Genomic DNA, 12494 nt, shown 5'->3' with positions numbered 1-12494 from the left:
CATGTCAAGTCTTCAGAATGTGGTGTGTATTTTGCATTCAACTTGAACACAGAGCTGGAAGCTTAAACAGTGACGTCGGGGCTCAGGCTCTCTCTGGAATGGAGTAGGCACTCAGTAATTAAGTTTTGTGTTGGCCATTAGATCATCCAATCATTAGGCATCCAACGTATGCATCTCCTCTGTAGACCCAGGGCCTGGAGCCCAGCCCTGAAGCCTCCCTGTAACCATGGCCTCCATGGCCAAGTCTTGTGTCTTTTCCAGGAGCAGGGTTTCCTGGGGCCAAACCCGATGTGATCTCCCGCCTGGAGCGAGGGGAAGAGCCCAGGACGGAGAGGAGAGAAACCCAGCAAGTTACCTGTCCAGGTGGGTAAGTGTGTCTAGCAGGTGTGAGACATCTTCCCACCCCATCTGTTGTGATCAGTGATGGTTATTCAAGAGTGAGGGAATGTAATATACAGGCTGTCACTGCGGGCCCTGGATTTGAATCCAAACTCCACTACTTCCTGGCCCTGTGACCTTCAGGCAAGTCATTTAGCCCTTGTGTACCTCAGTTTCCTCATCTGCAAAATGGGATCAATGATAGTACCTGGAATTGGGAAGAATAAGTGAGTTAACATGTAGAGGGCAGCCTGGAGCTTCTCACCCAGGAAACCCCATGCTCAGACTAGGCTCCAGTGGTTATCATTGTGGTACCCAGAAGTGGTGCCTGGCCTGACATGTTAGGAGACAGGAAGAAGGCAGATTTCTGCCCCTACTAGCCCACAACCTCATCAGAGGAGGGAACAGAAGCATCTCTGTTTCCATCACTGTCCGTCCTGTTGTGGGACCAGGACTTGCCCCCTCCCTCCCCTTCAATCATCACATCAGGCTCCAGTCCTATCCCTCCTGCCCCTTCTCTTTGCCCAGTTCTGCTCCCCCTCTCCCACAGCACTGGCTCAAGGCCTCAGCGACCCTTACCTGGACCCTCACCCCAGCCTCCTCCCTGGCCTCCCAGCTTCTAGTCTTACACCCTATGGTTCATCTCACAAACAGCCCCAGAGCCCATCCCTCCCCTGCCCACAGCCCTCCTGTGACTCCCCAGTGCCCTGAGTCAGAGTCCTAGCCCAAACCTGGTACTCGAGGCCCTACATGGTCCAGCCTGTTCTGTCTCTGGCCTCATCTCTCATCACCATCCACCTGTGGTGATACCCTACACCCTACCTCACTCACCAAAGCCCCTGTCCCTCCCTGAACTTGAACATGTGTTCCCACTTTGGGTCTTTTCATATGCTGTTCCCTCTGCCTGGAACACCCTTCCCTGCTTTGTCTGCCTGGCAAACCCCTTTCATGTTCCTCAAGGATACAGGTCTCCTCTTCCAGGAGGCCTTCCCTGACTTCCAGGCTGAGTGACCTGCCCCTTCTTGGTGCTTTCACGGCTGCTTGCTTGAGCTACTATTACTGCACTGGTTCACGCGGCAGTGAGACTGTGGGCCCTAGAGCCAGACTCTCTGAGTTCGAATCTGAGCTCTGCCACTGACAGGCCATGTGACTGTGGGCAAGTGACTTAAGCTCTGGGTGCTTATATGTAAAGTGGGATACTAACAGTACCCACTTCACTGAGTTTCTTATGAGGACTAAGAGAACTCTGGACTCTTGAGACTCAAGTGGGTTTCCATGGATGAGATCATCTCCCATATGTCTTTGAAGTTCACATCAGTAGAGAAAAGCACATTCACGTGACTCTTGCAGAGAGGATGACTCAGAAGCCCACATGTGATCTCTCTAGCCTTTGCGTGCTAAGTCACTTCAGTTATGTCCGACTCTTTGCAACCCCATGGACTCTAGCCTACCTGGCTCCTGTAGGAGAATCCATGGGATTCTCCAGGAAAGAATACTGGCATGGATTGCTGTGCCCTCCTCCAGGGGATCTTCCCGGCCCAGGGGTCAAACCCATGTCTCTAAGGTCTCCTGCATTAGCAGGCAGGTTCTTCACCACTAGCGCCACCTGGGAAGCCCTTTACCCATACACATATTTGTTATATACTTTGCTGTAGAAACTTTAACTGGGCGTTCAACTTGTTGAGTCATGTAAATCCTTCCAGAAAAATCACCAAATGGGTGGATGGTGGTGGGATCACCTCCAGAGATATAACAACTAAATGCAGTGTGGGATTTTGAAAATAATCATGATGTCATTGGATTAGGCATTGGTTTCTTAGATATGACATCAAAGGAACAAGCGGCGAAAGAAAAAATAAATCAGATGACATCAAAATTTAAATTTTTTTGCTTCAAAGACACTGCAAAGAAAAGGCAACCCACAGAACACAAGACAAATTTTGTAAATTATATGTCTGGCAAGCAGCTGATAATTCATACAACTCAATAATAAAAAGACAATCTCGTTAAAAATAGGATGGCTTCCCTGGTGGTCCAGTGGCTAAGACACCACACTCCCAGTGCATGGGCTAGCTTCCCTCCTTGATCAGGAAACTAGATCTCACGTGCCACAACTAAGAGTTTGCATGCTGCAGTTAAAGATCCTGAGCACTGCAGCTAAGACCCGGTGCAGCCAAATAAATAAATACAAGGAAAAAAGTGGGCCAAGGATCTCAATAGCCATTTTCTTCAAAGACACACAAATGCTCAACAAACACATGAAAAGATGCTCTAACATTAGCCTATGTGTGTGCATGCTAAGTTGCTTCAGCCCACGTCTGACTCTTTGCAACTCTATGGATTGTAGCCCAGCAGTCTCCTCTGTCCATGGGATTCTCCAGGCAAGGGTACTGGAGTGGGTTGCTGTGCCCTCCCCCAGGGAATCTTCCCAACCCAGGGATCAAACCTGTGTCTCTTACATCTCTTGCATTGGCAGGTGTGTTCTTTACCACTGGCACCACCTGAGAAGCCCAACATTAGCATATACCTGCTACACAACCAGCCATGGTGAGGTTGAGGTCCACAAACCAGGTGCCAGGTGGACATCATGAATCCTCCACGTACAGTGAACAGTGCTGACAGCCTAGCACATCTTGACCCATGGTTTCGAGCACACCAAATTTTGAAAGGTATTTTTTACCTTTCAAAAAAGATAATTAATTTGTAGCTATGTAAACATCCCAGGAGTTCAGTGCTCAGAGCTTAGCCAAGTGTCGTTGCCATGGTTACAGAGATAGATAAAAACTGAGTACAGTGGACTTTCTGTGTTAACTCTTTACAGCGATGGTATGAGAATGCTCCTACCATCCTCATTTGCCAGCACTGAATATTTTTTAATATTTTCCAATCTAAAAAGTATCAAATGGCATCTGAGTAACTTGACTTTTTCGTAGAAGGCAATGGCAACCCACTCCAGTACTCTTGCCTGGAAAATCCCATGGACGGACGAGCCTGGTAGGCTGTAGTCCATGGGGTCGCTAAGAGTCGGACACAACCGAGCGACTTCACTTTCACTTTTCACTTTCATGCATTGGAGAAGGAAATGGCAACCCACTCCAGTGTTCTTGCCTGGAGAATCCCAGGGACGGCAGAGCCTGGTGGGCTGCCATCTGTGGGGTTGTACAGAGTCAGACACGACTAAAGTGACTTACCAGCAGCAGCAGCAGCAGCAGCAACTTGACTTTTTAGACTACCACTAATGTTGAGCATCTTTTTACAATATATCAGCCACTTGTTTTTCTGTAGAATGCCTGTTCACATTCCTGCTTCACTATTTCATTAGACTATTTCTCTTTTTCTTATTGATTTGTGAAAATGTGTTAAATATTATGGCTAAGAAATGACTATGCACATAAACTGCTTTGCCACTCAATTTTTTGTGTGTTTAGAGTATACTGAGTCCATCCTTCTGTGTCACAACATGAGTCTACCTCATGCCTTTTGAACTAGCAATATGAACTTGGAAGTCTTTTTGAGATTACAATGCCATATCTAAATAATCAGCTTCTTTTGTCCTGGGACAGATGAAGTTGATATTTTCCATTTCTTTCAGACTTGGAGACAAGCTCTGCAACTAATCAGGAGATGCTTCTAAAAAAGAATATTTCTGAAGAGGTGGCTTCCCCAATGGCAAAGATGGAGGGAATTTTAAGGGCAGTGCTTGGAGACGCCAAGCTGGGGGAGTCCTGGACGCGTGGCTGTCAGCTGGAAGACCAGGGCAAGCAGGAGAGGTGTTTGAGATGGTTGTTCGCTACTCCCAAGGAAGATACCCATGGGGAGAGGGGCCTTGGCTGCAATGAGCTTAGGAGAAGCTTCAAGAGGACCTCAGCCTTCATCAGGAAGCAAAGAGCGCCTGGGGGAGAGAGGCCTCAGAAGTGGACTGGGTCAAGAAAGAGCCTCAAATGCCAAAGGACCCTTGTAGAGAAGAAACCATTTAACTGCATGGAATGTGGGAAAGCCTTCGTCTACCATTCTGACTGCATTCTACACCAGAGAATTCACACTGGAGAGAAGCCCTACAAGTGTAATGATTGCGGAAAGGCATTCAGCAACAGCTCGTATTTCATCCAGCACCACATGATCCACACAGGAGAGAAGCCCTACGCCTGCAACGAGTGCGGCAAGACCTTTACCCAGAGCTCATCACTCACCGAGCACCAGAGGATCCACACTGGAGAAAAACCCTACAAATGCAAGGAGTGCGGGAAAGCCTTCACCCAGAGTTCCTCCCTCATCAAGCACCAGCGATGCCACACAGGGGAGAAGCCCTATAAATGCCACCAGTGTGGGAAGTTCTACTCCCAGGTGTCCCACCTCACCCGCCACCAGAAAATCCACACAGGAGAGAAGCCCTACAAGTGTAACGAGTGCGGGAAGACTTTCAGCCACAACTCATCTCTGACACAGCACCAGCGAGTTCACACTGGAGAGAAACCTTATGAGTGCCCTGAGTGTGGCAAAGCCTTCAGCCACAGTTCATCGCTGATTCAGCATCAGAGAATTCATACTGGTGAGAAGCCCTATGAGTGTCACGATTGCGGGAAGGCTTACACCCAGATCTCCCACCTCATGAGGCACCAGAGTATTCACATAGGGGAGAAACCCTATATATGTAATGAGTGTGGAAAGGCTTTTGGTCACACCTCCTCCTTTACTCAACACCAGACAATTCACACTGGTGAAAAGCCCTACAGGTGTAACAAATGCGGGAAAACCTTCAGCCAGAACTCCTCGCTTACACGCCACCAGCGAATTCACACTGGGGAGAAGCCCTATGAGTGTAAAGTTTGCAGGAAGGCATACACCCAGATCTCCCATCTCATTCAGCACCAGAGGATTCACACTGGAGAGAAACCTTATGAGTGCTGTGAGTGTGGGAAAGCCTTTAGCCGGAGCACCCATCTTATCGAGCATCAGAAGATCCACACGGGCGAGAAACCCTATAAGTGTAAGGAGTGTGAGAAAACGTTCAGTCACAGCTCATCCCTCACTCAACACCAGAGGATTCACACTGGTGAGAAGCCCTATGCCTGTAAGGAATGCAGGAAAGCCTTCAACCAGAGCATCCACCTTATTCAACACCAGAGGATTCACACTGGGGAGAAGCCCTACAAGTGTAAGAACTGTGGGAAAACGTATACCCAGATCTCACACCTCATTTAACACCAGAAAGTTCACAGGGGTGGCAAGCACTCTGCATGTAACAAATGTGGAGAGGATTTCAACTGGGGATCACACCTGGCAGAACACCAGAGACTTAATGCTATGCATGGCGTCTATGTCTGAGGTGATTTTGAAAAAGCCATTTCTTGGAGCATGCAGCTCGCTGATCAGAGAACTCATGCTGACTAGAGAGCCTGCGAGTGAAACAGATTGGTGATTCTGCTGTTGGATTCCATTCAGCCTTCATCAGCAGTTGTAACTTCCTCCCAGAGAGGAGCCCTAACACTATGTATTGAGAGAGTTGGTTCCTTTATTTTCCTAGAAGGAGGATGGCACCATTTATCACCAGCTGGGACAGCTTCTGATCATTTAAAGGGCTTCACCCTAAAACCCTGGCTTCCCCTCTATTTCTCAGCCTTTCAGTGTCTCCAGGTGGTGGTAGATATGGGGTGGTCTAAATGAGATGCATCTTCATCTGGGATCTTTAATGTCTCTCAGTTTTCTGCTGTTTCTCCCTTTCTGTTCTTATGAAGATTATGAAAACTGAAAATGTTAGTCATTCATGTCCAAGTCATCAGTCATGTCAAGAGTCAAGAGTCATGTCCAACTCTTTGCAACTTCTTGGACTATAGGCCACCAGGCTCCTCTGATGGAATTTTCCAGGCAATACTGGAGTGGGTTCCTGGGTTGGGAAGATCCCTTGGAGGAGGGCATAGCAGCCCACTCCAGTATTCTTGCTGGGAAAATCCCATGGACAGAGGAGTCTGCTGGGCTTCAGTCCATGGAGTGGCAAAGAGATACAACTGAAGTGATGAGCATGGTATGGCACGCCTAAAATATTTATTGGTATAATCACAAATATGTGATTTTATAAACAACTTTTTAACTTGATATAATGTGAATATTTTCCCATGACAATGCAAAAATATATATATACATATTGTACAAAATTAATATATATACATGTGTATATATCTGTCATCATTTGCCATTTTTAACAGCTGCATAGTATTTCATACTAGAGTTTCTTGAATTTATTCAACCAACCGCTGTTAATGGATATTTGTTTTATTTACTTTTTTTTTTTAATCACTGGACATACATTATTTAACACTTGTGCAAATTATCCCCATAAGATGAATTCCTAGAAGTAAGCTTATGGGATCACAGAATGTCCATATTTAAAATTTTGATAGTTACTGCTAAATAATCCTCAGAAAAGAATGAACCAATTTACATGACTCCTGAAAGTGTATGTGAGTGCATATTTCTTTGTTCCTCCATGTTGTTCATAAATACTCAATATTAGTCTCATTATTTTTAACATTTCTAATCTAATAAATAAAACATCCTACTGATAGGGAAATTAATGATCTTTTTATACATTTATTGATATTTTGTCTTCTTCAAATTGCTTCCTTGTGTATTTTGCGCATTTTTAATTAGGCTGCATTTTTTTTTATCAATTTATAGGAACAAGTCTATGTATTACACATATTAATTCTTTGGAATTTGTTTGTTATTTCTCTTAGAGTTGCTTATAGTATATTTGGCTATATAGAGTTTTAAAACTTCTATGTATTCAATTCTATTTTCTTTTCTATTTCTTGGATAAACTGTCATGCTAAGAAAGACCTTCCTCAGGCCCAAGATTATGAAAAAGGTTCTCCTGTATTTTATTCTAGTACTTTTATGATTTTTAACAATTAAATTTGTATCCCTTCTGCATTTAGTATGTCTTATGGTATAAAGTTTCAATTTCTAGAAATCACTGGCACTGATTCCTTGGCTGGTGGCCCCTTCATCCTTAAAGTCAGCAGTGTGGCATCTTTAAATAACTCATCAGAATATACTCCACAACATATGGAACTTTCTCAGCACTTTCGGTCCACTCCCTTCTCAAAGACTCACCCCTCCTTTACTAACATACTGGTGCGGAATAATTGGATTTTAGGTCTAAGAGAACCTGATTTTGAATCTTGCCTTTGCCATTGTCTTGCTGACTGATCCAGTTTATTTGTACTTAAAATTACAAAATGTCTGGGTTTCAGGTAACAGAAAACTCAAAACTACCCGAACAAGAAAGACAGTTTAGGGCTTCCCTGGTGATTCAGTGGTTTAAAAAACAGAAATCTGCCCCTCCGTGTAGGAGAGACGAGTTTGATCCCTAGTCTGGGAAGGTTCTACATGCCACAGAGCAACTAAGTCCATGTGCAGTAACTACTGAGCCTGTGCTCTAGGGCCTGGGAGTTGCAACTGCTGAAGCCCATGTGCCCTAGATCCTGTGCTCTACAACCAGAGCAGCCACTACAGAAAACCTGCACACTGCAAACAGAGAGTAATGCATGCAGCAACGAAGACCCAGCACAACCAGAAATGAAGCTGACCTACATATAGGTTTCTAAAGAGGCAGGTCAGGTGGTCTGGTACTCCCATCTCTTTCAGATTTTTCCACAGTTTATTGTGATCCACACAGTCAATAATACCAAACTGAAGCTTGTGTTACTTTTTATCTCACTCTTCATGGTAAGGGGGCTTCCCTGGAGGCTCAGACAGTAAAGAATCCTCCTGCAATTCAGGAGACCTGAATTTGACCCCTAGGTGGGGAAGATCCCCTGGAAAAGGGAATGGCTACCCTCTCCAGTATTCTTGCCTGGAGAATTCTATGGACAGAGGAGCCTGGTGGGCTACAGTCCATGGGGTTGCAGAGTTGGACACCACTGAGTGACTAACAAAAAAGTCTGAAATGCAGTACTTGGATGCAATCTCAAAAACAACAGAATGATCTCTGTTCATTTCCAAGGCAAACCATTCAATATCATGGTAATCCAAGTCTATGCCCCAACCAGTAATGCTGAAGAAGCTGAAGTTGAGCGGTTCTATGAAGACCTACAAGACCTTCTAGCACTAACATCCAAAAAAGATGTCCTTTTCATTACTGGGGACTGGAATGCAAAAGTAGGAAGTCAAGACACACCTGGAGTAACAGGCAAATTTGGTCTTGGAGTACAGAATGAAGCAGGACAAAGGCTAATAGAGTTTTGCCAACAGAATGCACTATGGCTCAGATCATGAACTCCTTATTGCCAAATTCAGACTTAAATTGAAGAAAGTAGGGAAAACCACTAGACCATTCAAGTATGACCTAAATCAAATCCATAATGATTATACAGTGGAAGTGAGAAATAGATTTAAGGGACTAGATCTGATAGAGTGCCTGATGAACTATGGATGGAGGTTTGTGACATTGTACAGGAGGCAGGGAGCAAGACCATCCCCAAGAAAAAGAAATGCAAAAAAGCAAAATGGCTGTTTGAGGAGGCCTTACAAATAGCTGTGAAAAGAAGAGAAGCAAAGAGCAAAGGAGAAAAGGAAAGATATACCCATCTGAATGCAGAGTTCCAAAGAATAGCAAAGAGAGATAAGAAAGCCTTCCTCAGTGATCAGTGCAAAGAAATAGAGGAAAACAATAGGATGGGAAAGACTAGAGATCTCTTCAAGAAAATTAGAAATACCAAGGGAACATTTCATGCAAAGATGGGCTCAATAAAGGGCAAAAATGGTATGGACCTAACAGAAGCAGAAGATATTAAGAAGAGATAGCAAGAATACACAGAAGAACTGTATAAAAAAGATCTTCATGACCCAGATAATCATGATGGTGTGCTCACACACCTAGAGCCAGACATCCTGGAATATGAAGTCAAGTGGGCCTTAGGAAGCACCACTATGAACAAAGCTAGTGGGAGCAATGGAATTCCAGCTGAGCTATTTCAAATCCTAAAAGATGATGCTGTGAAAGTGCTGCACTCAATATGCCAGCAAATTTGGAAAACTCAGCAGTGGCCACAGGACTGGAAAAGGTCAGTTTTCATTCCAATCCTAAAGAAAGGCAATGTTAAAGAGTGCTCAAACTACAGTACAATTGTACTCATCTCGTACATTAGCAAAGTAATGCTCAAAATTCTCCAAGCCAGGCTTCAACAGTACGTGAACTGTGAACTTCCAGATGTTCAAGCTGGATTTAGAAAAGGCAGAGGAACCAGAGATCAAATTGCCAACATCCATTGGATCATAGAAAAAGCAAGGGAGTTCCAGAAAAACATCCATTTCTCCTTTATTGACTACGCCAAAGCCTTTGACTGTGTGGATCTCAATAAACTGTGGAAAATTCTTAAACAGATGGGAGTACCAGACCACCTGACCTGCCTCTTGAGAAATCTGTATGCAGGTTAGGAAGCAACAGTTAGAACTGGACATGGAACAACAGACTGGTTCCAAATTGGGAAAGGAGTACATCAAGGCTGTATATTGTCACCCTGCTTATTTAACTTATATATATGCAGAGTGCATAATGAGAAACGCTGGGCTGGAAGAAGCACAAGCTGGAATCAAGATTGCTGGGAGAAATATCAATAATCTCAGATATGCTGATGACACCACCGTTATGGCAGAAAATGAAGAACTTGAGGCTCTTGATGAAAGTGAAAGAGAAGAGTGAAAAAGTTGGCTTAAAGCTCAACATTCAGAAAACGAAGATCATGGCATCTGGTCCCATCACTTCATGGGAAATAGATGGAGAAACAGTGAAAACAGTGACAGACTTTATTTGAAGGGGCTCCAAAATCCCTGTAGATGGTGATTGCAGCCCTGAAATTAAAAGACGCTTACTCCTTGGGAGAAAAGTTATGCCCAACCTAGACAGCATATTAAAAAGCAGAGACATTACTTTACCCCTAAAGGTCCATCTAGTCAAGGCTATTGTTTTTCCAATAGTCATGTATGGATATGAGAGTTGGACTTCAAAGAAAGCTGAGCACCAAAGAATTGGTGCTTTTGAACTGTGGTGTTGGAGAAGACTCTTGAGAGTCCCTTGGACTGCAGAGATCTAACCAGTCCATCCTAAAGGAAATCAGTCCTGAATATTCATTGGAAGGACAGATGTTGAAACTGAAACTCCAATATTTTGGCCACCTGATGCGAAGAGCTGACTCATTTGGAAAGACCCTGATTCTGGGAAAGATTGAAGGCAGGAGAAGGGGACGACAGAGGATGAGATGGTTGGATGGCATCACTGACTCAGTGGACATGAGTTTGCGTAACTTGAGTAACTCATGTTACTCCGGGAGTTGCTGATGGACAGAGAAGCCTGGCGTGCTGCAGTCCATGGGGTCGCAAGGAGTCGGACCCGACTGAGTGACTGAACTGAACTGAGTGACTAACACTTTCACTTTGTCATACCAGGTGTAAATAATCTCTCAGGAATGGAATGGCCCAAGCCTTGTGATGCTATTTTCCTGGTGAGTTTATCAGTACTTTCTGTTTCTCTGTAACAGCTGATATTTACCAAATAAGGATGTCTTCTGACTCAGCAGGGATTTGCTTTTATACAGCTTCTGATACAAAGGGAACAATTCGTTTCTATCTTGTTGGGACTTTCTTTACCAACAGAGAGGTAAGTCTACCCATAAGTTTCAAAACCAAGCAATTAAATGCTATAAGACCCCCCCTCCAAAAAAAGGAAATCTTCATTTAATAATCGCTTTTTTTTTTTTAACTGTACCACGCAGCTTTTGAGATCTTAGTTCCCCAACCTGGATTGAACCCTGGGACCAGGGCAGTGTTAGTGCCATGTCCTAACCACTCAACCACCAGGGAATTGACTTTTTTTTTCCCTTAGTTATAGCCATCCTAGTGGGTAGCATCTCATTGTGGTTTGGATGTGCATCTTGCTAATGATGTTCAACATCTTTCATGTGCTTCTTGGCCATTTGTGCATCTTCTTTGAGGAAATCTATATTCAGATCCTTTGCCCATTACTAAGTGGGCATTTTGTAAAATTGCCTTTTCCCCCAGCTCCTTGAAACCACTGTTTCTATTAATAGGTATGATTTTCCCAGACCAGTAACTTCTCAGTGTTAGGTATCCACATGCCACCTCCTTGGTTTATGCAGAATGGCTAACTTCCATCCTCCTAAGATGCCACTGCCTGTCTGAAGATTCTACTAATTTCAGTCTATGTCCTTAAAAACTTTCAACCACAACTATGATTGAATGATCAGTATCACTTGCCATGAATGGAAATTTGCACATTTTCAATGGACAGCAATGCCCACCCAAAGGGCAGAGTTTGGAGTCCTGGAGTGAGGCGGTGTTAAAGGTACTTTCAGCCACTTAAGGTGGATAGAGCAGATACAGCCCGACCCCTGCCAACCCACAGTGAACATGAAGCACTAGTGAGGGGAATGAACAGTTGCTGTGATCTGACACACAGTGATCAGATCTGGCAACTGGACTGCCATAGCATAATCTAGTTTATCCATTGGCAGGATGCAAGGCTTTAGCTGAATATTCCCCAACCTCAGTGATACACTGCCATCAAATTTTTTAGCTGCAGATGTGTGCCATACATTTTCCTTCAGATCAGCTTAAAAAAAAAAAAAAAACTTAAAATTGATTTATTTTTCAAGAGGACTTACTACCTTTCCAGGAGTGGGAAACTGGTATCTCTCATCAGTAGAGGATAAAGGGGGAGAAGGAAAGTAAAATAAGTACCAGGAGAGCAAAATAATGTTAAATTCTAGCAACAACTCTTGCCTGAGCCCAACTGTATCTTTTAACTAGAAAAATAAACAACATGCAGTCCACACTTCCTCCTTGATTAGGCAGAACTAATGAGGATGGAAAATTGCTGGCTGATGATGTGCTGACGAACAACTGAAAATGAGTGGCTCCCTAGTTGTCCTTGACCCTCCCGGGCTTTGGAAAAACAGAATTAACCATCTCATCATGGGATGGTTTTCACCATCAGGAGCCCTCCCCTCCCAGAACTGTGAGCACTTGACAGTTAGTGACTGTACATGCCCAGCCCCTGGCTGGGTGTGTGGCACTGAGCTGAGAAAAGCAATCAACCC

The sequence above is a fragment of the Bos taurus genome, chromosome 18, assembly GCF_002263795.3.
Source record: "Bos taurus isolate L1 Dominette 01449 registration number 42190680 breed Hereford chromosome 18, ARS-UCD2.0, whole genome shotgun sequence".
In the NCBI taxonomy this organism is placed as follows: domain Eukaryota; kingdom Metazoa; phylum Chordata; class Mammalia; order Artiodactyla; family Bovidae; genus Bos; species Bos taurus.
Note: the sequence above shows the minus strand (reverse complement) of the source record.